This window comes from Phocoena sinus, chromosome 4 (assembly GCF_008692025.1).
Source record: "Phocoena sinus isolate mPhoSin1 chromosome 4, mPhoSin1.pri, whole genome shotgun sequence".
Classification (NCBI taxonomy): Eukaryota; Metazoa; Chordata; class Mammalia; order Artiodactyla; family Phocoenidae; genus Phocoena; species Phocoena sinus.
In genome coordinates, this window is record NC_045766.1 from 132,420,076 (window position 1) to 132,443,430 (window position 23,355).

The 23,355-nt window shown below is 41.8% G+C and overlaps 1 protein-coding gene across 3 annotated transcripts in view; it reads right to left on the bottom strand.

The window, feature by feature from the left end:
- The window catches only part of TIAM1 (TIAM Rac1 associated GEF 1), a 206,308-nt gene that overhangs the window by 155,967 nt on the left and 26,986 nt on the right, over window positions 1-23,355 (bottom strand). Inside the window, exon 1 of one of the 3 annotated variants that reach the window (XM_032631280.1) lies at window positions 5,754-5,831. The exons of the other annotated variants lie outside the window; for them this stretch is intronic. The gene's annotated coding sequence lies outside the window, so the exon portion shown is untranslated. Of the gene's footprint in view, window positions 1-5,753; window positions 5,832-23,355 lie in introns of those variants that run through there. 3 annotated transcript variants of the gene reach the window in all.

A 23,355-nucleotide genomic window follows, 5' to 3' on the forward strand; every position in this document is an offset into this window, starting at 1 on the left:
GGATAATCGACCTCTTCGACACAAAGACAGTTCCTGGGAGGTGACGGGAACATTTCTACAACAGTAGTACATCAAAGTCCCAGAGCAGAAAAACCGATACACGCAATCACAAAGCAAATCTGCTCCTTGCATGATAGCAACTAGCTTTAAAAGCTTGACGTTCATTGCCAAGTAATATCTATGAGGCCACGCACAAGGTGAGCGAAAGACACCAGGCCCTGCCTGCTAAGAATTGATGAGGACACTCCTGTCCAGGGCACTAGTGTGCAAATGGTTTTATGGGAATCCCCATTCAATAAAATCGTTCCAAGCATGCTCACCCAAAACAGAATGAGTGTGTGCTGTCCCTTAATCAATGTATAAATTACATATATGGGCTACTGTTCAAATAAATTATGTACATTTTCAATTTCTGTATCTGTTTATAATGTGCGTAATTTATTTGAACTGAACAGAAATACACAGAAATTTAAATGCATAACAGAGAGAGAAATACAAATTCTGAAATTTCCTTCCCATACCCTAATGAAATCATCTTGCACATATATCCAATACTGAAGACCACTGTTCTAGGACAGAGAAAACCAGTCTGGAAACTGAGAAAAAATAAGGAAAGACAGTTAATGGAAAGCTCATAGCAATGCCTCTGTAACTTTACCTTCATTTCGGGCTTACTGTGAAGCAACGTAACAGCACTGTCAAAATCTCCCAGAACCTTCAAGAAGGGAATATCACCATTCAGAAGACCAGGTCGGTAGACACATGCTGAAAACCTTAGGCTGCTCTGAAATTATCTGCTGACAGCACTAGCTCTAGAGGGGCCATTAAATTGTGTTTTTGTAATCAATACCCCTTCACAGTCATTAATAAAACCATGCCATACGCAGAAAAAGAAAATGATACACAAAGGAAGGACTCTTTGCAACTTCCTCAGCCCCAACCACTGGAAGACAATACAATGACTGGCCAAGAAGCAGTAAGCAGGGCTTCCCTGGTGGCGCAGTGGTTGAGAGTCCGCCTGCCGACGGGTTCGTGCCCCGGTCCGGGAGGATCCCACGTGCCGCGGAGCGGCTGGGCCCGTGAGCCATGGCCGCTGAGCCTGCGCGTCCGGAGCCTGTGCTCCGCAACGGAAGAGGCCATAGCAGTGAGAGGCCCGCGAACCGAAAAAAAAAAAAAAAAAAAGCAGTAAACAAAAACACGTTTCCAAACATCGCTGCACTGTTCAGTGTGGGTTATCTCAGACACAGCCAGGATAAGTAGTCAAGAAATTTCAGTTACATAGTCTGGAAGGATAAAGGCTAACAGTAACACAGAGAGAAAAATCATTTAACAAAAGATTTTCGAACAAAATTTTGATCCTCATAGGTGGGAAAAAACGGTTTCCTCTTCTGGAAGTAATCCTCTCTCTCTCTTTCTCTCCCTCTCTCTCTCCACCTCCCCCCCCCCCCAACTCCCCTCTCTCTCCAGCTTCCAATCCAGGTGACAAAAGGACCTCTCACTGGGGGCCTCCCATCAGCATCTGACCCTGCTGATCTGCCCCCACTCCAAAAAAAATGCTCCCTCCCCTTGGATTCCATCCATGCCCTTATACCTCTCAACTGCATCTCTCACCCCAACTGTAGTTTCTGCCACAGCCTTCTACCTAGCTCTCCAGATGGAGTACTTTTCTGTTTAACAAACTTATTTACTTCCTTCCACTGTCATCTACCTAAATCTCAGTCTTCAGCACAAATCCCTCTTTCTAAGCCCCTCTGGACACCTACATATGGCTACCCCACTGATTGCTCAAATTTGACACACCATTCAGGCTCAGAACCTTCCACACTTACGATCCCTCCCAGAAGGCAGCCAGATTTATAAATGTAACAGGGAGTCTGGATGCAGTCAGAGCTAGTCTTCATCTGCCATTCAATGTCCCCGTGACCTTGAGTGAGTCACTTACCATCCCTAGGGACCACTTTCTCCAGCTGCAAAATAGGAAATCCCCCTTGTAGATCTGTGCTGGAGATGAAGTGAGGCAGCGTGTGTGAAGTATTTAGTTAGGGTTTCATCAATGTTCATTTCTTTCTTTCCAAATTTTCCTCTTCTTCCCCTTTTCTTTCTCCAAGGTCCCTAAAGTTATCTTCTATATCTACGCAGTCCCCCTATTCTTAATCCTTTTAATGCAAGTCTTTCTGCCTTTAATCCCCATCACTAATACCCATCTTTTCTGCCCAAACCACTCAATGTATACATCACTGCAAAACCAAACTAATGCACATTCAAGATGCATTCAGTGTCCTTCAAGAATGCTGCCACAAAAACCCCTGCACTGCTAGATGATGTACAAACACCCCTGGCACACCCAGCAGAGACAAGAGCCACAGGACTAAAGAAAGGAACAACTTTCAGAAGAGTCAGTTTTACTCAAAGATTTACTCAGAAGGTTAAGGAGAGCAGGGGTGTTGGTGCAGATTGATAATGGAATAAAATTTTAAATGTATATGATTTTCTAAGATGAAATACCCATCTTCCCCCCAAAATAAAATGGCACATGGAGTGGTTAGAGATTAATTCCCTTTTTATGGAGTGTTTTATTGAAAAATTTTACAAAGCTCTGTCCTTCCAAGATATTCATCACTTTTCTCTTTTGAATCCCCGCAGTTATCAGTTATTTGAATACCTGTCTTAATCCATCTCCTCTTGTAGGATCACAAGTTCCATGAAAGAAGGGACCACAGCTCATTACTTTTTATCACATGGTTCCATGGCACATGGCCCCTGTATTAGTCAAGGTTCTCCAGAGAAACTAAACCAACAGGATATGGATGCATGGTTGGACGGATGGATGGATGATTAAGTATTTTAAGGCATTGGCTCCTGAGATTGCAAGGTCTGGCAAATCCATAATCTGCAGGGCAAACCAGCAGACTGGAGACCCAGGGAAGACTTGATGTTGCTGTCTTGAGTTCAAAGTCATTGGGAGTAGAATCACTTCATTCTAGAGGACCTTAATCTACTTTTAAGGCCTTCAAGTGATTGAATGAAGTCCATTCACATTATGGGGGGATAATCTGCTTTACTGAATGTCTGATTTAAATGCTAAATCACATCTAAAAACTATAGGGAGGGAGGGAGGGAGGGAGGAAGGAAGGACGGACAGACTACCGTATGATCCAGCAATCCCACTCCTGGGCATATATCCGAAGAAAACCATGATTCGAAAACATACCGTCACCCCAGTGTTCACTGCAGCACTATTTACAATAACCAAGACATGGAAGCAATCTAAGTGTCCATCGACAGTGGAGTGGATAAAGAAGATGCCGTACACATATATACAATGGAATATTACTCAGCCATAAAAAAGAGCAAAATAATGCCATTTGCAGCAACATGGATGCAACTAGAGACTGTCAGACTGAGTGACGTAAGTCAGAGAAAGACAAATAATCATATGCTATCACTTATATGCGGAATCTAAAAAAAAAAAAAGTACAAATGAACTTATTTACAAAACAGAAATAGAGTCACAGATGTAGAAAATAAAACTATGGTTACCAGGGGCAAAGCGGGGGAGGGATAAATTGGGAGATTGGGATTGACATATACACATTACTATACCTAAAACAGATAACTAATAAGGACCTACTGTATAGCACAGGGAACTCAACTCTACTCAGTACTCTGTAATGGCTTATATGGGAAAAGAATCTAAAAAAGAGTGGATACATGTATAATTGATTCACTTTGCTGTACAGCAGAAAGTAAATCAACCACACTCCAATAAAAATTATAAAAAAAAAAGTACATGAAGAGTGCCTGACATACGAAAAACAAAACAAAACAGGAAAACCCCACAGCCACCTCTAGACTAGTATTTAACCAACTTACTGGGCACCACAGCCTAGTCAAGTTAACATATAATATTAACCATCCCATGTCCCAGTAGACTTTTTCTCCAGTACCTAGTAATGGTGTCAATATCAGCCAAAGGAACAAAGAGAATAAAATGTATTCCCATACAGAGCTTCCCTGGTGGCGCAGTGGTTGAGAGTCCGCCTGCCGATGCAGGGGACACGGGTTCGTGCCCCGGTCCGGGAGGATCCCACATGCCACGGAGCGGCTGGGCCCGTGAGCCATGGCCGCTGAGCCTGCACGTCTGGAGCCTGTGCTCCGCAACGGGAGAGGCCACAACAGTGAGAGGCCCGCGTACTAAAAAAAAAAAATGTATTCCCATATAGAATGTTTACAACTGAATAGCCAGCAGGTGTTCTAGACTGAATACCAGCCCACAAGTCCACCTGACTTGAGCTCTGAAGAAAGGTCTACTTGGGGTGTCCCTGGTCACCCCAGGGTTCAGGTCGTGAAGGGGTCACTGAGAGAGTGGCCTGACTTTCATGATGTCATCTTTGCCATATATTTCTAGACAAAAGCATCCCTCCAAGCTTAAGTCTCCTAGTAGCCAACCTCATTCAGAGTTGTGGCTCTCTTTTACTTCAACATGGAGAACAGCATCAAAATATATTTGCAGGGCTTCCCTGGTGGCACAGTGGTTGAGAGTCCGCCTGCCGATGCAGGGGACACGGGTTCGTGCCCCGGTCCGGGAAGATCCCACATGCCATGGAGCGGCTGGGCCCGTGAGCCATGGCCGCTGGGCCTGTGCAGCCGGATGCCACAACAGTGAGAGGCCCGCGTACAGCAAAAAAAAAAAAAAAAAAAAAAAATATATATATATATATATATACATATATATATATATGCAGATGGGAAAACACAGGTACGCCAACCCCCCGCACCGCTTAATCTGCTCCCACCCCTCACACACATGAACAAATTATGCATCCTAGGTACATAAGCTTCCCTGTGACGCCATTTCTGCTCTAGCCTTGGATCTGAAACCACCACCCTCTCCCACCTCTGAGCCAAGATTTCAAGCACACAGCAGGGTGTGGGTAGGGGTATCCCCAGCAAGTCCTCAATTCTGATGCAGCTGGGCTTAAAATTGACCTTAAAATTGACCCCCAGCGGGGGGGCGGGGTGTCAGGGTGTCTGATTGTTCACCACCTCCTACACTCTGCTCGTGACTAATGCATCACACTGGGGAAGCAATTCCTCCCAGCTAGCTGGAACCAACAAGCCCACATTTAAACCAAACCACCCCTTGGGTATGAGCACAGCCCTCCCAAGCCCTAAGTGTACCCCTTTCTGAAAATATTCACCTTGACAGAAAACAAGCAGAGAGATTTGGCTTAGGAGTTCTAATTCTGCTTCTCTCCAGGGCAGGGAACTTGAATTTTCAAGGACCAAACCAAAGAACACGCCCAGTGGGGAGGCCATAGGTATTCCTCTTTGAGCACCAGGAAAACTTGTTAACTTGGGACAAATCATTTCATTTCTCTATGGCTTCGGATACTTCCTCGGTAAAATTCAGCACCTAGTAAGCACTTTCAAAATGTAGAATAAGAAGCCCAAAGCTGGGTGTGGTACGTGACAGGGAGAAAAAAGGTACTGTGTACATCACCAGTGTAGGGATTTGTTTCTCCAGTAGTGATTTTCCATTCAAAATAGCATCCAGAAGAAGAAGGAGGGGGACTAATCAAGCGTATTCACTAAATAAAGCTCGTGATCAAAATAACATCAGCCTTCTGGTTCTGCCGATGCCTCACTCACACAGAACAGGGAAGTGTGGCCCAAGCTAATGTTGGCACCAGGGTGCCAGCTCTAAAGCCACCTGTTTTGTTCTGTTTCTCTCACTCCATCCCCACACTCACAGGAACAGGCTGCCATCTGTGCTGTACCAGCTCGGCGTGGTTCTCCATAAAGGTAAATAAGATCTTGACGTTTTTCATCTAAAAAAAAAAAAAATCCCTTCAATTTTTGCTTCCAGACCTAAATCTCGATTCAACTCAAGCCAATTCAATTTCAATGTGTGCTGAGAATCTTCTCTGTGGCTGGCGCAGTCCGAGATTCCCTGGGGATGCTAAGATAGGGAAGGCTCAAGGCACCTTAAAGCGTCTTAAGGATCTCGGGGGTGGGGAGGTAAGATGAGACAAGGACCCCCAAAATGCAGTAAAAGACCTAAGAGCAATCAGGTTGTCTATGAGTAGCTCAGAGTGCTATGAAAAATGAATACTGAAATTTAGCATTTTAGTATTTTAATGAAAATTTTCATGCTAAAGCACGCTGATGCCGCTAATACTATTTACAATGAAAAAATATGCTCTAAAGAGGGCAAAGGTAAAAACATACATTTGATTACAAGAATATGCACAATAGGACAAGATGTCAGTTTAATTTGTGATTTTTTTAAGCGATGTGTTATGATTACTTAGGAAAAAAATATGATCATTTTGGCACCATTTCATCTATAATCAGAATATTGAAAATCCTTAGAAAAGGAAACATTTCTAATAATGGGGATTAATAATGGGTATTTGAAAATAATTTTGCTATAAAATCACGGTATAGAGGAGAATATTCTTTCTAAAACACACACACACACACACACACACACACACACACACACACACACACACTCCAAAGGCTTTAATAAATAAGTACAGGTCATTTCAAATTTTAGGCTATTTGATTTTGAAATGGATGATTTTTTTCATCCTAAAAGTTACAGAGGATTTCCCCAAAAGAGCCCCATATCAAGAGCCACCATTTTAAGACAGGTAAAAATGATGAAATATAAAATTTTAAAAATCTTGTGCATAAAGCATCTAGATAATAACGAATACTTAGGGGTTGAAACTCAGGTCTCTACTATTTCAAACACTGATTCAAGAAGAAACGAAGTATGTCTGCTTGTCAGGGAGAGCTCTGGGTCACTTTAGTTCTAATTTGAGGATGGACTAGATTCTTTTTTTTTAAATTTTTTAAAATGCATTTTTCTTCCAGTTTTATTAAGATATAATTGACATAGAGCACCGTGTAAGTTCCAGGTGTACAGCAAAATGATTTGACTTACATACATCATGAAACGATCACAGTAAGTTTAGTGACCATCCATCATCTTGTATAGGTACAAAATTAAAGAAATAGAAAAAATGTTTCCTTGTGATGAGAGCTCTGAGGATTTACCCTCTTAACAACTTTCCTATATAATGTGCAGCAGAGATAAATATATACATCATGGAGTACATTATTTCCTTAGTACTTATAACTGGAAATTTGTACCTTTTGATTCCTTCAAGGATGGACTAGATTCTTGATCAGCTTTTCTCAAAGGCACATCCATAAAAGCTCCTCTCCTAAAATTGTGGGTACTGCCTATTCAGGGCTATTCTAGAAGAACACTTGGAATACGTGCGCTCTCTGTCACTGTGCTATGTGTTAAAAGAATGGCACCAGTGGGGGCTTCCCGGGGGCTTCCCTGGTGCTGCAGTGGTTGAGAGTCCGCCTGCTGATGCAGGGGACACGGGTTCGTGCCCCGGTCCGGGAAGATCCCACATGCCGCGGAGCAGCTGGGCCCATGAGCCATGACCGCTGAGCCTGCATGTCCGGAGCCTGTGCTCCGCAACGGGAGAGGCCACAACAGTGAGAGGCCTGCGTATCGCAAAAAAAAAAAAAAAAAAAAGAATGGCACCATGGGAGAATCAAGAAAATAAATTAAAATCCCACATCATAAAAAATCATAGGATATACTTGAAGATATTATTCCGAGTGAAATAGGACAAATACTGTACAATTCCACTTATATGAGGTACCTAGAATAGTCATTGAGAGAAACTAGCATGGCAGTTGCCAGCAGGTGGGGGAAAGGGGGAGTCAGTGTTTAACGGGTATAGAGTTTCAGGTTGGGAAGAAATAGAAGTTCTGGAGATGGATGGTGGCAATGGTTGCAAAACAATGTGAATATACTTAATGCCATTGAACTGTACACCTTAAAATGGTAAATTTTATGTTACGTATATAATACCACAATTTAAAAAGTAGAGGGTTTATTAATAACTAATGTTTTCAGAGTGCTTCAAAATTTGAAAAGCATTTCTATATACATTAGATCATTTAACGATCACAGCAGCTTGGAGGAAAGGCATATGTATAAACTCTCACACTTGTTTCTTTCTAAGTGACATGTCTATTGTTGAGTGGGTGGAAGAGTGTACTCATACATGTACTCAATTCTCAACCCCACACTCTCTTCCAACATTTGTACACATTCTGGAGATATACAGGGAATGTTTATAGATACTTTAAGGAATATACATTCTGTGATCAGAGTTGGGAATTCAAACTCTTGCAGTCAAGAAATGGATTTCACTTTATTTAACCCAGTGTTTTCCAAACCTTCTTAATTGTGCGACTTTATTTTGCAGAATATCTGTGAACAGCCTGTGAAAAAGTATTTGATGGGTTACTACTGTATGAACTCATCTAATGAAAGGTACTCATTTATATAGATTCAGCCTCTCCTTGCAGAAGAAAGAGCCAAGTAATCAAGCTGTTTAATTAATTGGCAACTCCAAGTATCAATATCATGACCAGCACTACCCTCATCTAGTAATCTTCCCTCTCCAGTTTTCTAGATCTTCACTCATCCAGATCTTTCCAGCAACCACAAAAGTACAACACAGACCATGAGAAAGATAATAATGACTAACCTGGCATCATCCTTGGCTCTTAGAATTCTTACTCACTGGACATGGATCAAATCTGATCCATTTAGGGCTCATGTATATGTGTGTGAGGGGTGGTGTGTATATGCATACATATCTATGTGTATATGTGACTACTGAAATACAAGCTTTAAAAAAAATAAAAAGCATAATGGTATACATGCCCCTGAAACCTTTTTTTATAAGTTCTGGTATAAATGAATCAGAGAAAGAAACAAATATTTTACTCTGTATTAAACAAATATATCAGAAGAAGGAAGTGCAGGGTGAAAAGGAATACGGGTTTTACAGGTGATTTTATACAGCAACAATACTTCGATTTGGAGTTTAATGTATCCCATTAATGGCTTCTTCCCACTCACTAAAACAAAAACATCAACAGCCATGAAATGAAATTTCTAATCATAGGTTTGTTGTTTTTATACTGTGTTTTTAATACAGTGTATCCCCAAACCTTTAAGACATAGAAATGAACTGTTCAAAATTAACTTGTAATATGTTATGCATATTTAATTCTCAGAAAGACCTCGATATCTCCCTCTGGGATGTAATCAAAACTAAATCTTCTCCATGCCTTTCAGAATGAAGGAAAACACAGCTCTGGCTTTCCAGGAGTAAACCTGGCCATGTGACTACCCCACCACCCTCCCCTGCTTCCATGATATTTCTGAGAATGCAATTAGCTGCTGACATTGGCCCAGGCTTCAGTGGAGCAAACACTAAGCCTGCCAACTGTTAGTTCTTGTTGAGGCTTGTGCTGTTTGTTTGTTACATATGTTCAATTTCTAATGGGAGTTTGTCAGCTTCTTTTGTTTGAACTTGACACAATGGGAAAAGCCCTTAAGGGTTAATTAATTAATCTCAAAATGAAATCTGAAACAGATAATGAACAGGGCTTGAGCAACTGTGAAAGACACCAACAGCATCAGCCAAAATAAGGGCTGTTCCCAGACCACAGTCATCTCAAACTCAGCTGCATTTCATTATGTCACTAGCCATCAAGTGGTCAGGACTAAGAGATTAGTGCTCAGAAGATGGATGGTGGAGACAGACAGAATTGGGTGGAAATTTTGCTTCTGCTACTTAATACCCAAATCACCAGGACCGTTACTTCACATCATGAAAACTCAGTTTCCTCACTGGTAGAATGAGAATAATATGGGTAAACAGGACAATCCATTGGAAATCACCCAGGCCACTGTCTGAGCCATGGAAGTAATCAATAAATGATATCCTGGAGGACAGGCTTCAGACTATACTACAAAGCTACAGTAATCAAAACAGCACGTATTTTTTTTGTGGTATTGTCAGCACGTGTTTTTGTGGTATTGTCACAAAAACAGAAATATGGATCAACGGAATAGAGAGCCCAGAAATAAACCCACAATCTACAGTCAAATAATCTTCAACAAAGGAAGCAAGAATACACAATGGAGAAAAGACAGTCTCTTTGGCAAGTGGCGTTGGGAAAGCTGGACAGCCACATGTAAATCAATGAAGTTAGAACACTCCCTCACACCATACACAAAAATACACTCAAAATGGCTTAAAGACTTAAACATAAGACATGACACCATAAATGATACCCTGGGGGGGGGATATGCAATCTTTCATTACATCTAAATATTGATTAGTAACCATAATCTCCAGGCTCTTGCACCACAATTAGAAGCTTTCCCAAAAAAGCAAGTAAGAAAAATAAAATTAGTGAAATCAGTGCCTGAACGTATGAAATCTTTTTCCTTACTGATTACAGTGAAAACAAAACACATGAAGCCTTCAAATGGAGTAGTAAGGCACAGCACATAACAATAGTCACTAGGGGTATCTGGTATCCCTCTTCAATGATGAAGCATAAAGATGAGAAGTGACAACACAAAAGACCACCACCTTGTAAAATAATACACCCATCCTCTCGCTCTTATATGCCTTTGCAAGCTTTTTGAAAAGATTATTGCTACCCAAATTAAAGTCCCAGCACATGCATCTTCTAAATATAAGTAACCATGCTGATTGAAGATAACCAGAGACAAAAATTTCAGTGTCTTGGAAAGAATATTGCCAATGGCAAAACATTATTTATTTTTTGCCCCAGAACTTTTCAGGAATGCACAAAGCAAATCAGACTTACTAAATATAAATAAACTAAAAATAAAATATAGATATACTATTTAGGTTTAAAAGGTCACAGTTTTTGTTTTTTTTTTATTTTTTGCGGTACGCGGGCCTCTCCCGTTGCGGAGCACAGGCTCCGGACGCGCATGCTCAGCGGCCATGGCTCACGGGCCCAGCCGCTCCGCGACATGCGGGATCCTCCCGGACCGGGGCACGAACCCGTGTCCCCTGCATCGGCAGGCGGACTCTCAACCACTGCGCCACCAGAGAAGCCCCAGGTCACAGTTTTGAGGGATAAAAACCAAATACCTGCTATCTCATGGTAGGAGGTGCCAATAATAAAATGTGTTAGCTGTTAAATTGACTCAGAAAAGCCAGCACCAAAAATATGACTCATATGTTTGAGTAGAAACCCCAAGTTACGCATGGAAGAGACAGAAAGGTCAGATCTGATTGTGAATTTTAGAGCAGAGTTCCCCTACAGAGTGTGATTACATGACGTGATCACTTTTTGTTATCAAGCGTAAACAACAGCTATTACAGCTGAGACACAGTGCTTAGTGCTTAAGGTTGGGAAGAGGTCGAGGTGTCCCATCAACTCTGACCCCACAAGCCCAGGCCTGGAGACGAGTGGCCTGTTCCTACAGGGCCTCAAGAGCTAGATTAATAGAGTGGAATTTAAAACTATACAATAAAAACCCTGGGTTCCATTTCTTATTCTTCTCTAGACTCTTATTATACAACCCTTATAACTATGGAATACAGACAAGAGCATTAAATCAGGACACAGTTAGAACTGAGAGGCATAAAGAGGAAGCTCAGATAGGAATTATCCTCTAGGTAAGTTCACCAAAGTATGCCAGACATATGCAGTTGACGTGCCCCTGCTATCCAGGTGGGATACAAGACTCAGAGAATAAAAAGTGTTATTCAACATATAGTTGAGATGTCAAATACCTTGCAAAACTCTCCCCCAATACTATCCACAGTCAATTTTAAGTAACTTCTGGATTATAGAGCGGCATGGCACTGCCTTCCCAGTTATTAGCATCAAAATGATTTATAATTGTTAAAACAAAAAAGACCTTTAAAAAAAACACTCTTTGGGGAAGAATGACTAAGATAGAGCCAAAAGCAAATGATATAGTGAATATGTATGAAACTCTATCCCAAGGTATGGCTCACCAAAAGCAATAAAATGTAAGACACTTGCTTGGTGGGGTTCCTGAGAGTTTTGGCCTCTATTTGGCTGTGAAAGCTACAGATACGTTCATATACTCTATTTACTCCTAAAGCAAAGAAAAGGTCCTTATTTTCAATTTCCTCAGAAACTCCAAGCCAACCTAAAGGTTTCCTAAGTCGGTACCAGAGGTATGAAAAATGATAAACAGCAACCACAGAAATAATAGCAGGCTGTGAGTGAAGAAAAACCAGAGAGGACGGGAAAAAAGAAAGGAAATCTTGGAAGCTTAGGGTCCAAAAGGAATCAGGTATATACCGATTAAATCCCAATCTTAAAAAATGTCATGAAGAACCTAGGGGTAAGACAGGAATAAAGACACAGACCTACTAGAGAATGGACTTGAGGATATGGGGAGGGGGAAGGGTAAGCTGTGACAAAGCGAGAGAGAGGCATGGACATATATACACTACCAAACGTAAGGTAGATAGCTAGTGGGAAACAGCCACATAGCACAGGGAGATCAGCTTCCGTGCTTTGTGACCGCCTGGAGGGGTGGGATAGGGAGGGTGGGAGGGAGGGAGACGCAAGAGGGAAGAGATATGGGAACATATGCATATGTATAACTGATTCACTTGTTATAAAGCAGAAACTAACACACCATTGTAAAGCAATTATACTCAAAAAAAAAAAATCCCCATCTTAAGTTTCAAATGCTCTATGTTTCTGGAAGCCATCAAGAGAATCTATTTTAAGAAATAGCCTACCAGCCTCAAAATTCAGGGTCCAGTTCAATTCAGTCAAACAGTTACCATGTGTTAAAGGTAAGAGTGATGTGCTAAATGAGAATATGGGAAGATTTTTTTTAATGTGGGTGTGGTTACTGAAAATTCAAGACAACAGAAAGATCTTTCCAGCCCTAGTAAATGTTAATAACTGGAATATTATATCCTTGACATGTTCTGAATTTCAAAATTTACCCAACCTCTGTCTCAGATAACTATCTTCCATCACACTGGTGTGTGTGTGTGTGTGGTGTGAGAGAGAGAGAGAGAGAGAGAGACAGAGAGAGAGAAAGAGAGAGAGAGACAGAGAAAGAGAGAGAGAGAGACAGAGAGAGGGAGGGAGGGAGGGAGGGGGAGGGAGAGAGAGAAGGGGGGCAGAGAAGACATTTATAAAGTAAATAGTATAAATTTTATTTTTTAATTATTTATTTTTAAACACAGTTTTCTTTTTCCTCTTAATGTTTCTTCTAATAGACTGATCAGTTGTTGAGAAGGGTTTTCCTTTATTTATTTTTTTGGCCACGTGGCATGCCGGATCTCAGTTCCCAGACCAGGGATCCAACCCATGCCCCATGCATTGGGAGCAGGGGGTCTTAACCACTGGACCGCCAGGGAAGTCCCAACAGTATACATTTTATATTTTTTTCTTAACAAGGATGTGCCACTGAACGTGTTCTCTATGATCATTGTTGCACTAAAATCTTTCTTTTAAAAAAATCTATCTATGAACAATTTTTAAAAATTAAATTTGGGGACAAGAATTGTAGTTGATGATTTTGAGAGCGGCAAATCTGAGCTAGTCATATAGAAATGTAAGTGGTGATGAACGAGCGTTTGGGGTACAAGATTGGGCAGCATGGATAAGGATGGGAAAGAAGAGGAAAGGGGAGGAAGGAGAGATGAGCACAGACAATTAAAAATAAATAAATAAAAGTGGTTCTCACCTTTTCCCCGCCCTTCCAGAACCACGGGGTACAGTTAAAAAGTAATCCTCGCAGGTTCCTCTGTGAGCCGCCCTTCCTCCCAACCCAACTCTCCTTGAGAAGATGCCCTTCTATCACCTTGCTAATCCTTTTTTTCTCCACAACCCAGTTGTGGTGGAGAAGAAAGTGATGACAGCAATTTCAATCCTTGGGTTTTTAACATGACTGAACTTCTCCTAAGTCTTTTAGTAATTTGTTTAACAATGTGCCTGGGAGCTTCCCTGGTGGCGCAGTGGTTGAGAGTCTGCCTGCCGATGCAGGGGACACGGATCCCCCGGTCCGGGAGGATCCCACGTGGCGCGGAGCAGCTGGGCCCGTGAGCCATGGCCGCTGAGCCTGCGCGTCCGGAGCCTGTGCTCCGCAACGGGAGAGGCCACAACAGTGAGAGGCCTGCATACCGCAAAACAAACAAACAAACAAAAAAATGCCTGGAGCACAGAAGCTCCCCTCCAAACCAGCTACAAATTCTAAACAGGCTTCGTTGGGCTTTTTTTCAGGTGAGGAACAAAACCAATTCTTCCCTAAAACCTTCATTTTTTTTTAAACATCTTTATTGCAATATAATTGCTTTATAATGGTGTGTTAGTTTCTGCTGTATAACAAAGTGAATCAGCCATACATATACATATATCCCCATATCTCGACCCTCTTGCGTCTCCCTCCCTCCCACCCTCCCGATCCCACCCTCCCTATCCCACCCTCTAGGCGGTCACAAAGCACGGAGCTGATCTCCCTGTGCTATGTGGCTGCCTCCCACTAGCTATCGGTTTTACATTTGGTCGTATATATATGTCCACGCCACTCTCTCATTTGTCCCAGCTTACCCTTCCCCCTCCCCATATCCTCAAGTCCATTCTCTAGTAGGTCTGTGTCTTTATTCCTGTCTTACCCCTAGGTTCTTCATGACATTTTTTTTTTCTTAGATTCCATATATATGTGTTAGTACACTGTATTTGTCTTTCTCTTTCTGACTTACTTCACTCTGTATGACAGACTCTAGGTCCATCCACCTCACTACAAATAACTCAATTTCATTTCTTTATATGGCTGAGTAATATTCCATTGTATATGTGTGCCACATCTTCTTTATCCTGTCATCTGTTATGGCACTTAGTTGCTTCCATGTCCTGGCTGTTGTAAATAGAGCTGCAATGAACATTTTGGTACATGACTCCTTTTGAATTATGGTTTTCTCAGGGTATATGCCCTGTAGTGGGATTGCTGGGTTGTATGGTAGTTCTATTTTGTAGTTTTTGAGGAACCTCCATACTGTTCTCCATAGTGCCTGTACCAGTCACATTCCCACCAGCAGTGCGAGAGTGGTTCCCTTTTCTCCACACCCTCTCCAGCATTTATTGTTTGTAGATTTTTTTCATGATGGCCATTCTGACGGTTGTGAGATGATATCTCATTGTAGTTTTGATTTGCATTTCTCTAATGATTAATGATGTTGAGCATTCTTTCAAGTGTTTATTGGCAATCTTAAAACCTTCATTAATATGTCTATAGTTACTGACCCCAAGATAATGTGAAATATAACTTTCTTTTAAATTTTATTGAAGTATAGTTGATTTACAATGTTGAGTTAATTTCTGCTGTAAAGCAGAGTGACTCAGTTATACATATATACATATACAGTCTTTTTTCATATTCTTTTCCATTATGGTTTATCACAGAATATCGAATATAGTTCCCTGTGTTGTACAGCAGGACTTTGTTGTTTATCCATCCTCTACATAATAGTTTGCACTTGCTAACCCCAAACTCCCAATCCATCCCTAACCCCCACCCCCTTGGCAATCACAAGCCTATTCTCTATGTCTGTGAGTCTGTTTCTGTTTTGTAGATAAGTTCATTGTACCCTTTTTAATAGATTCCATATATAAGCAGTATCATATATGTCTTTCTCTTTCTGACTTACTACAATTAGTATGATAATCTCTAGGTCTCATCCACGTTGCTGCAGATGGCAATTATTTCATTCTTCTTAATGACTAATATTCCATTGTATATCTATGTATATGTATATTACCACATCTTCTTTATCCATTCATCTGCTGATGGGCATTTAGATCATTTCCATGTCTTGGCTATTGTGAATAGTGCTGTTATGAACATAGGGGCGCATGTATCTTTTTGAATTAGAGTTTTGTCTGGGTATATGCCCAGGAGTGGGATTGCTGATCATCTGGCAATTCTATTTTTAGGTTTTTGAGGAACCTCCATACTGTTCTCCCAGTGGCTGTACCAATTTACATTCCCACCAACAGTGTAGGAGGGTTCCCTTTTCTCCACACCCTCTCCAGAAGTATGCATTTTTGAAAAAAAAAAACATGAGTTTTTAAAAAACTACAGTGGGGAGGGTATCCACTCACGGGAGTGGCCTGGCACAGGCATGTCAGAGCCCAAGCAGGGTAGGGGTGGCACCCACAAAGGGGAGCATCCAGGGTTAATCAGAGTCCAGCCAGAGTGAGGAATGGTGGACAGACGAGCACAGAGGAGCCCTCCTGAAGGGACCCCCCACAGGTCCTGAGTTATCAGAATAAATACTACCACTAACACAGTATAACCATTGACTAAAATAGGAAACCATGAGTCCATATAGCTATAAATAAGTAAACTCAAAGTTTGTTGAGAACAGGGGATCGACAACCATTTCAAAGTCTCTCTTCTATAAAACGTTTACTAATTACAAAGGGGAAAAAGAATACTTCCTAGCAGGGAAGGCTGGCAGATGCCATCTTAACCAAGAGACTACGGTGAATGGCCATCATCCGAAATGGGGCGGGTCCACATTGGGAGTTCCCAGGGACGACACAGTGGGAAGGACGCACCATCACCATTTAGTGTGTCTGCCAACGGTGTGGAATGTGGATCTGCTCTCGAGAAAGCCTCAAGCAGAGCCAAACTGACGGACATGCAACAAAATAACTGGCCTGGGCTCTTCAACAGAGTCAAAGTCACGAGCACCAAGACGGGGGAGCTGTTCCCGACTGAAGGCATCTGAAGACACGTGACAACTCAAGGCGTCACATGCTGCTAACTGGAAACACCTGTTACTTGAAATGGCGCTGGGGACAAATGACAAGAGTGGAAGAGGGTGTGATGTGGAGCTTGACGGTAATGTATCAGCTCATTTCATGATTTTGAGCCCTGTAGGGTGGTTGTGTAGTAGAGTGTCCTTGCTTATAGGAAAAAAAACACTCATGCCTGGGGGTAATAGCAATTACTCCCAAATGACTGAGAGAAAACAACATTCTTTATACGATAGTGCCAACTTTTTCCGAAGTTTGTGACAATCTCAAATTAAAAACAAAATTTGAAGCCTGATGGTTTATTTATTCTAAGTTGCATACACAGGTACAGAACGGTTATGGATCATTTGTACAAGGAGACGTAATTTAGCAAGTGATTTGCTACATTAAATATGAGAAGGAATGAAAGGATGTATAAAATTCGCCAGTTTCATCTTAGGAGAAAATCAAACAAAATCCCTTTAGCCACACGTGTTCATGTGCCCTTCTGTCCTCACCAGAATATCTGAACCCTCAGTCAGCAGGCTGGTGTAAACTCAGGGCCCTGCTCTGTCTTTTCATGCCAAGCCACTCCTACAACTGTTGCTATCACTCCAAGTACATGTTAAGAGCATGGTACACTCAGGAACACCTCCCGCCAGCCAGAACACTGCCAGGAACTAAGGAACCAGACCAAAATAACTGCCGAGTGTTCTGCTTTCAAAGTCCACATTGCCACAGACTCGGAAAACAACGGTACTAGTCCCAGATCCTCCCAGACAGCTCTGTGATGCAACCACACCGAGCCTCAGTTTTGTCATCTGGAAAATGGGAAGGTGGCACGATAATCTCTCATGCTGACCAATTCCACCAGCATTTAACAAAGGCCTCCCCAGCCCCGGCCCTGTCCTCGAGGAGCTCAAGTCTAGCAGAGACGGGGGCTTGTGAATAGATGGAATGTGTAATGATCTCATTTCTGAGCACAGATTTGATTCTGTTCAGGAAGAGACAGCATGAGAAGAGGGGGAAGTTACAGGAAGATGTTGAGTCTCCACTGAATTTTGAGCATAGAAATAAGGGGCTCCCCCAAGTAGAATAAAGGGCTGGGGAGGAAAATTCACCCATGGGAGTCTAGCTACTTCAGACAGCCAGCACTACACAATGGGTTGCTCTGGCGCCCCCTAGCCGTGTGACCCTGGGTAAGTTATGTAACCTCTGCATTGCCTTTCCCCATTTGTAAAAGGGAGAGAATAACATTACCCAGCCCGTCCTTGATATGGTTAAACGCTTTAATGTATTCCACACGCACCTATATAGGTAACATTTAATCTATACTTAATTATTAAATTATAAGTATGTGATATGTAATAGTATATATTAATCACATAATATTTAACTATTTTAAATATTTGAGAATTTGATCTACATTTATATATTCTAATGCTTTGGTCTCTGGGAAGGTTTTAATGCTTCAATATATTCTACAAAAGACCCTGGCACATAGTAAATACTCAATTAACATTCATTGATATTTATTACAATTATATGGTTTATGAGGATTATAACTTGGTGTGGCTCAGAAAGAGGGTGGTGCAGTGTGTGTGTCATGAGCGTGGGGTTGCTGTAATTTGTGCAACCAGCCAGGACCAGATTAGCCAGCTGCCAAAGGCTGTAGACCACGAGACGAGGAGCGTGAACTTGACTCTGTCAGTAGCGGGAGTCTCTCTGTTGTAAGTCCTCATTTAGAACCTATTGATTCTCGATTTAACACACTGAGTTATCTGGTGTGACAGCCGACAGTAAACCAAAGGCAGAGAGCTCAAGGGATCAGTGGCTGATGGGAAGGAGGAAGAAGGGACAGAATACCACACCAGATGTGACAGGAGGAAATGAAGCAACATGAGAAGAATAGTGCAATTAGCTTCATGGCCTCACCTTTCTGGGCCTTCCAACCTCAATAACTTCTACTTGACCAAATCTCAGCTGGAGAGAAAAAAAAAAAAGAAAGAAAAAACTGACCACAGATTAAATTATGCTCCACATACTCTGTTGAAGGTGACTGAGAAAGTATGAAATGTTTTAAATGCTTCCAAAATTATTATTAAAGATGAAAAGCTTTGGAATTTATAGGGGAAAACATCTCTTAGGTGGAAAAAAATCACACGGCTGGAATTCCACACTCCTGGATAGGAAAGTCTGGCTGGGATCCTCCTGAAAGTCAAGAGAGCTGCTGCTCAAACGAGGAAACTCGATGACGTGGCCTTCTAACCCTGAAACTCAGGGCAAGGTGAGGTACAAAGACAGACATCAGGGAATAATCTCTGAAGTTAGCACAGATCCACAGAGGAACCATCTGAAAAACCCAAATCTGATTATAACTAGAATGCATCATGCATGACCAGACATTAATTTTGGATCTTTACGCAGGTTATAAATACATCATCAGGCAAAAAAGCAAAGTCCCCAGTGCAGCACCTAAAAAAAAAAAAAAATTCCCTTCTTCCCCATTCGCGGGAAGCTCATGAACGCCTAAGGTAAAAATAAATCCGGAATTCAGATCAAATAACTAGCTACCAAGTCAATCCCCTGTCAAGGTCTTCCTAATAGACATACCTCACCTTCAGAAATGCTTAAGATTAAGTTTATAACATGAAATTGTGACGTTAAATTTATTCCTTTTTCACCTGGGAAGTGAGGAAATGTAGCTTCCCAGCCCAGACAAAAAACCTATGTGGGGGCCACGTGCCTGTGTCACGGCCAATGGGATACAAACTCATATAATGTTGGCCACTTCCAGAATCTAGCCCTGACACCTCCCCTGAGACCCCCCGGGTGGTGCCTCTTCTCTTCCCTACACATCAAATACAGAGAAGCCAGAAGCCAAGCAGGTGGAGCAGCCTTGGGTCCCTGAATGACCTTGTGAAGAAAGAGAACCCGCAATAGATTGACGAGGGCAATCACAAACCTCCGAGTACACGAAGCCACTGAAATCTGGGGTTGTATATTAAAGGGGTCAGCCTATCTAGACGAAAAACTGCCTTGGGTTAAAGAACTTCAGTGAGAATCTTCTGGGTGGTCACAAAGCTACCAGCTCCAAAAAAATCCTTGGAAATTTACCATCATGGAAGTGAACTTAATTTCACAGACTTACAACTGAGACATACTGGATTCCTGAAAACCCAGCCTTACTAGCTACCTTTCAGATGTAGAAGTTAACCACTCCCTCGTGGAAACTCCCAGCGACTGTGTTCTCTCCTAACAATTTACTGATACCAAAACGACAAAGCCAACTAAGATGATCTCATGATCACAGCCAGCAACCCTAAAGGAAGGGCTACCCAGCAACGTGGGATGTGAGAAGGAAGGAGGACGAAATTCATTGAAAGAAAACCTATTAAAGGCAGTACGGCAAAATGTTTACTTCTATAGCACAGTGTAATCTGTATTTTTATACACTGACGTGTAGCTTGGTGACTGGTACAGCATGATCCCTATGACAAAGGACCGCATCTCAACCTTTCTTTAGAGAAAGGAGAGTCAACATGTCTTCACAAGTCAGCAACACCTGCATCGGCTTGGCAGGACTCACAATATGTAAATAATGAACCGTCTTACGCTGGTGCTGGAACCAAGGAGGAAAACCTGGATTCCCTTGCCCAGTGTCTTCACTGTCACGAAATGTTTTCTGACACTGCTTTGTTGATGCACAGAGAGGAACAGGGTCAAAAATTGCTCACTCTGGGGAATTAATATCCTCCAAAGCGAGACAGGAGGCCCTGAACTGAGCTGCCAGTTTTCTAAAAAGGGGAAGGACCCCACCTAGGGAACAGCTGATATTACTAAGAAAGTGTTTTCTCTTTAATGACACCACCCAGTGAAAGATAGAAGCTTTAAACATTGAAGTGAAATCACTCCAAAAATGTCCACCAAGGTTCCCGGTAACTTGGGATACAGATTTTGGCCCAAACAGCCATGGGAGGTGGTTTATCATTATGTTTGAGTCAACTTAGTAATTTCTTAAAAGACTCATCCTCCCACACCTGGGTCTATGGATCAATTTCAGAACAGGTCCATTTCCTCCGTGTTGGAGTGTAGCAGCGCACAAAGGGCAGTTCTTGGACTGGGGAGACAGGGGCCGGGGGTGGGGGCGGTGGATGGGGCACCCTATTATTGACTCAGCCGTCTAATTATCTCTGTCTACCTCTTCAAAGGGAAAGAGAGGATTGAACAGTGACTGAGAAATTAGCCTCGAGGGCCAGGAAGACTATGGGGTGAGTCTCTCAACATCACTAAACTTCAATTTCTCATCTGTAAATGGCAAGAAGTCAGTTCTAGTGATTGTTCCTAGTAACACCGTACCACCACCATCCTACCCCCAAGTGACCAATGACGATTAAATGTAATAATATGCAAAAGCACATACTTGACTTGGAACGTGAAAGATGGATCAACAAATGTTATCATTAGCACCTATCACTCAGCATGTAATGTCAGAGCCCTTGCAAACAGTAGGAAAACAGAAATAAAGAGATTTCAGGGGTTCTAAGAAGACCCCCCTCGTTCACAAAATACATTCCCTACCCAGCTGAATAATAACCAAAAAATCCACTGTTAGATGTTGATTTTTAATTATTTCTCGAGAAACACATACCTTTCAGAGAAGTAAACTTGCGCCTTATCAGTATGAACCATTCACTGAATCCACAGATAATAAGAGGCCCCTTTTACAGACAACAAACTGAAGCTCAGAGAGGTCAATGACGTTGCCCAAATTCTTAGAAGTAGCTGAGTGGGAATTCCAACGTTGGTCCATTGGACGATAGATAGATGGCCTTTTCCTATAGAATTCTGCCAGATACTAGTAACTGCATTCCTTCCGAGGGGAAAGTTTTTATAGCTAGAGAGAGTGAAAGGAAGAAAAGAGAATATGAAAACATTATGTAGATGGAAGGAATGAACGGGGCAGGGCATGGAACAGAAAGGAGTGTCAGGAAGCATTTTAATGAAGGTAGGGCTGCCCCACAAGAGAGAGCTCAGCAACCTTCTCAAACTCACATCACACACAACCTTTAAATTATAGCAGCTACTGGAGCAAAAAATAATATTTATATGCATAGAGTACATCCTATATATTATAAGCTACAACGAGCTTTAACTTAAATCTTCTGGCAATACACTGAGTGGTAGAGAAGCAAGATTTTCATGCATAAATTATCTCTTCTAAGAATTTGATGACTTCCCTGGTGGTGCAATAGTTAAGAATCCGCCTGCCAATGCAGGGGACACGGGTTCGAGCCCTGGTCCGGGAAGATTCCACATGTCACGGAGTAACTAAGCCCGTGCGCCACAACTACTGAGCCTGCACTCTAGAGCCTACGAGCCACAACTACTGAGCCTGCGTGCCACAACTACTGAAGCCCGCGCGCCTAGAGCCTGTGCTCCGCAACAAGAAAAGCCACCGCAATGAGAAGCCCGCACACGGCAATGAAGAGTAGCCCCTGCTCGCCACATCTAGAGAAAGCCCGTGCACAACGAAGACCCAACACAGCCAAAAATAAATAATAAATAAATAAATTTATAAGAATTTGAATACATTGATTTGAGGGAAATATTTGCTTTGAGTATTGTTGATAACTCTGGAAATTCAATAAACTCCTTTCCTTAAAGATTGACACAGTACCTACAAAAAGTACTTCTGAGGGGGAAAAACACCAGGAAAGTCACTTAACTCTGAGAATTTTTTTTTTTTTACCACATTTACTTTAATAACAGATCCTGGCACTTGAGTTTTAATGATATTCTGAGTCTTTGTGGAGACTCCCATATGGGTTCCAAAAATCAACATTTGCAACATTTGTAACATTTGTAAGTGAACAGAATGTCGGTTCACAATCCAAAGAGAGGAAAGAGAGACTGTTCTTTTAATGTCATTTATGACGTGCGGGGGCAAAATAATTTATACCAAAAAAATGAGGAGTTAAATAGAGTACATTTTTAAAAAATTGATTAGGCAGATGCTTTTAAAACAAGAACATCACCAGAGTGCTCATCTCCTTGGTAAATGCAGCCCAAATGGACGGATTCTGAGAAGTTCTAAAGGAAGTATAAATATACTGCCCACTGCCCTAAATATATATAGTAAACCAAGCAGAGCAGACATTAGGCTTCTCAAACTGGGGCCCATATTTTTCATCTCAACTCAATATATAGATGTATAGCCTGGTTTCTTTTCTATTATGTTCCATTACCTTGTTTTGGTAATGTTGGCCCCAAACCACTAACATTATTTAATAAACCCCAAAAGGGTCTCAACCCTCAGTTAAAAATCACTGCCTAGATGGAAATTACAAGTCTCCACGTGAAGCTATTTGTATTTCTTTTAAACATTCATGCTTTTAAAGGGCAGGGGTCACATAACCTTGCTCACTTTAGCAATTCTGCATAGGTCTTGGGAGTTGACACTAAAACAAAGGTTCTCAGAATAGGATCCCTGGAGAACTTTCAAAGGCCTTTGAACCTTCTGGAATTGGAGACAAAATTATGTGCATAGGCATATCTGCATTTGTAAAAAGAGCACTTCCATGGCTTTTACCAGCTTTTCAAATGAGTGGAACCCACAGAAGTTTTGTGTATGAATGTATTTATCTCATGAGGGTCACCAAACCTGGCAAC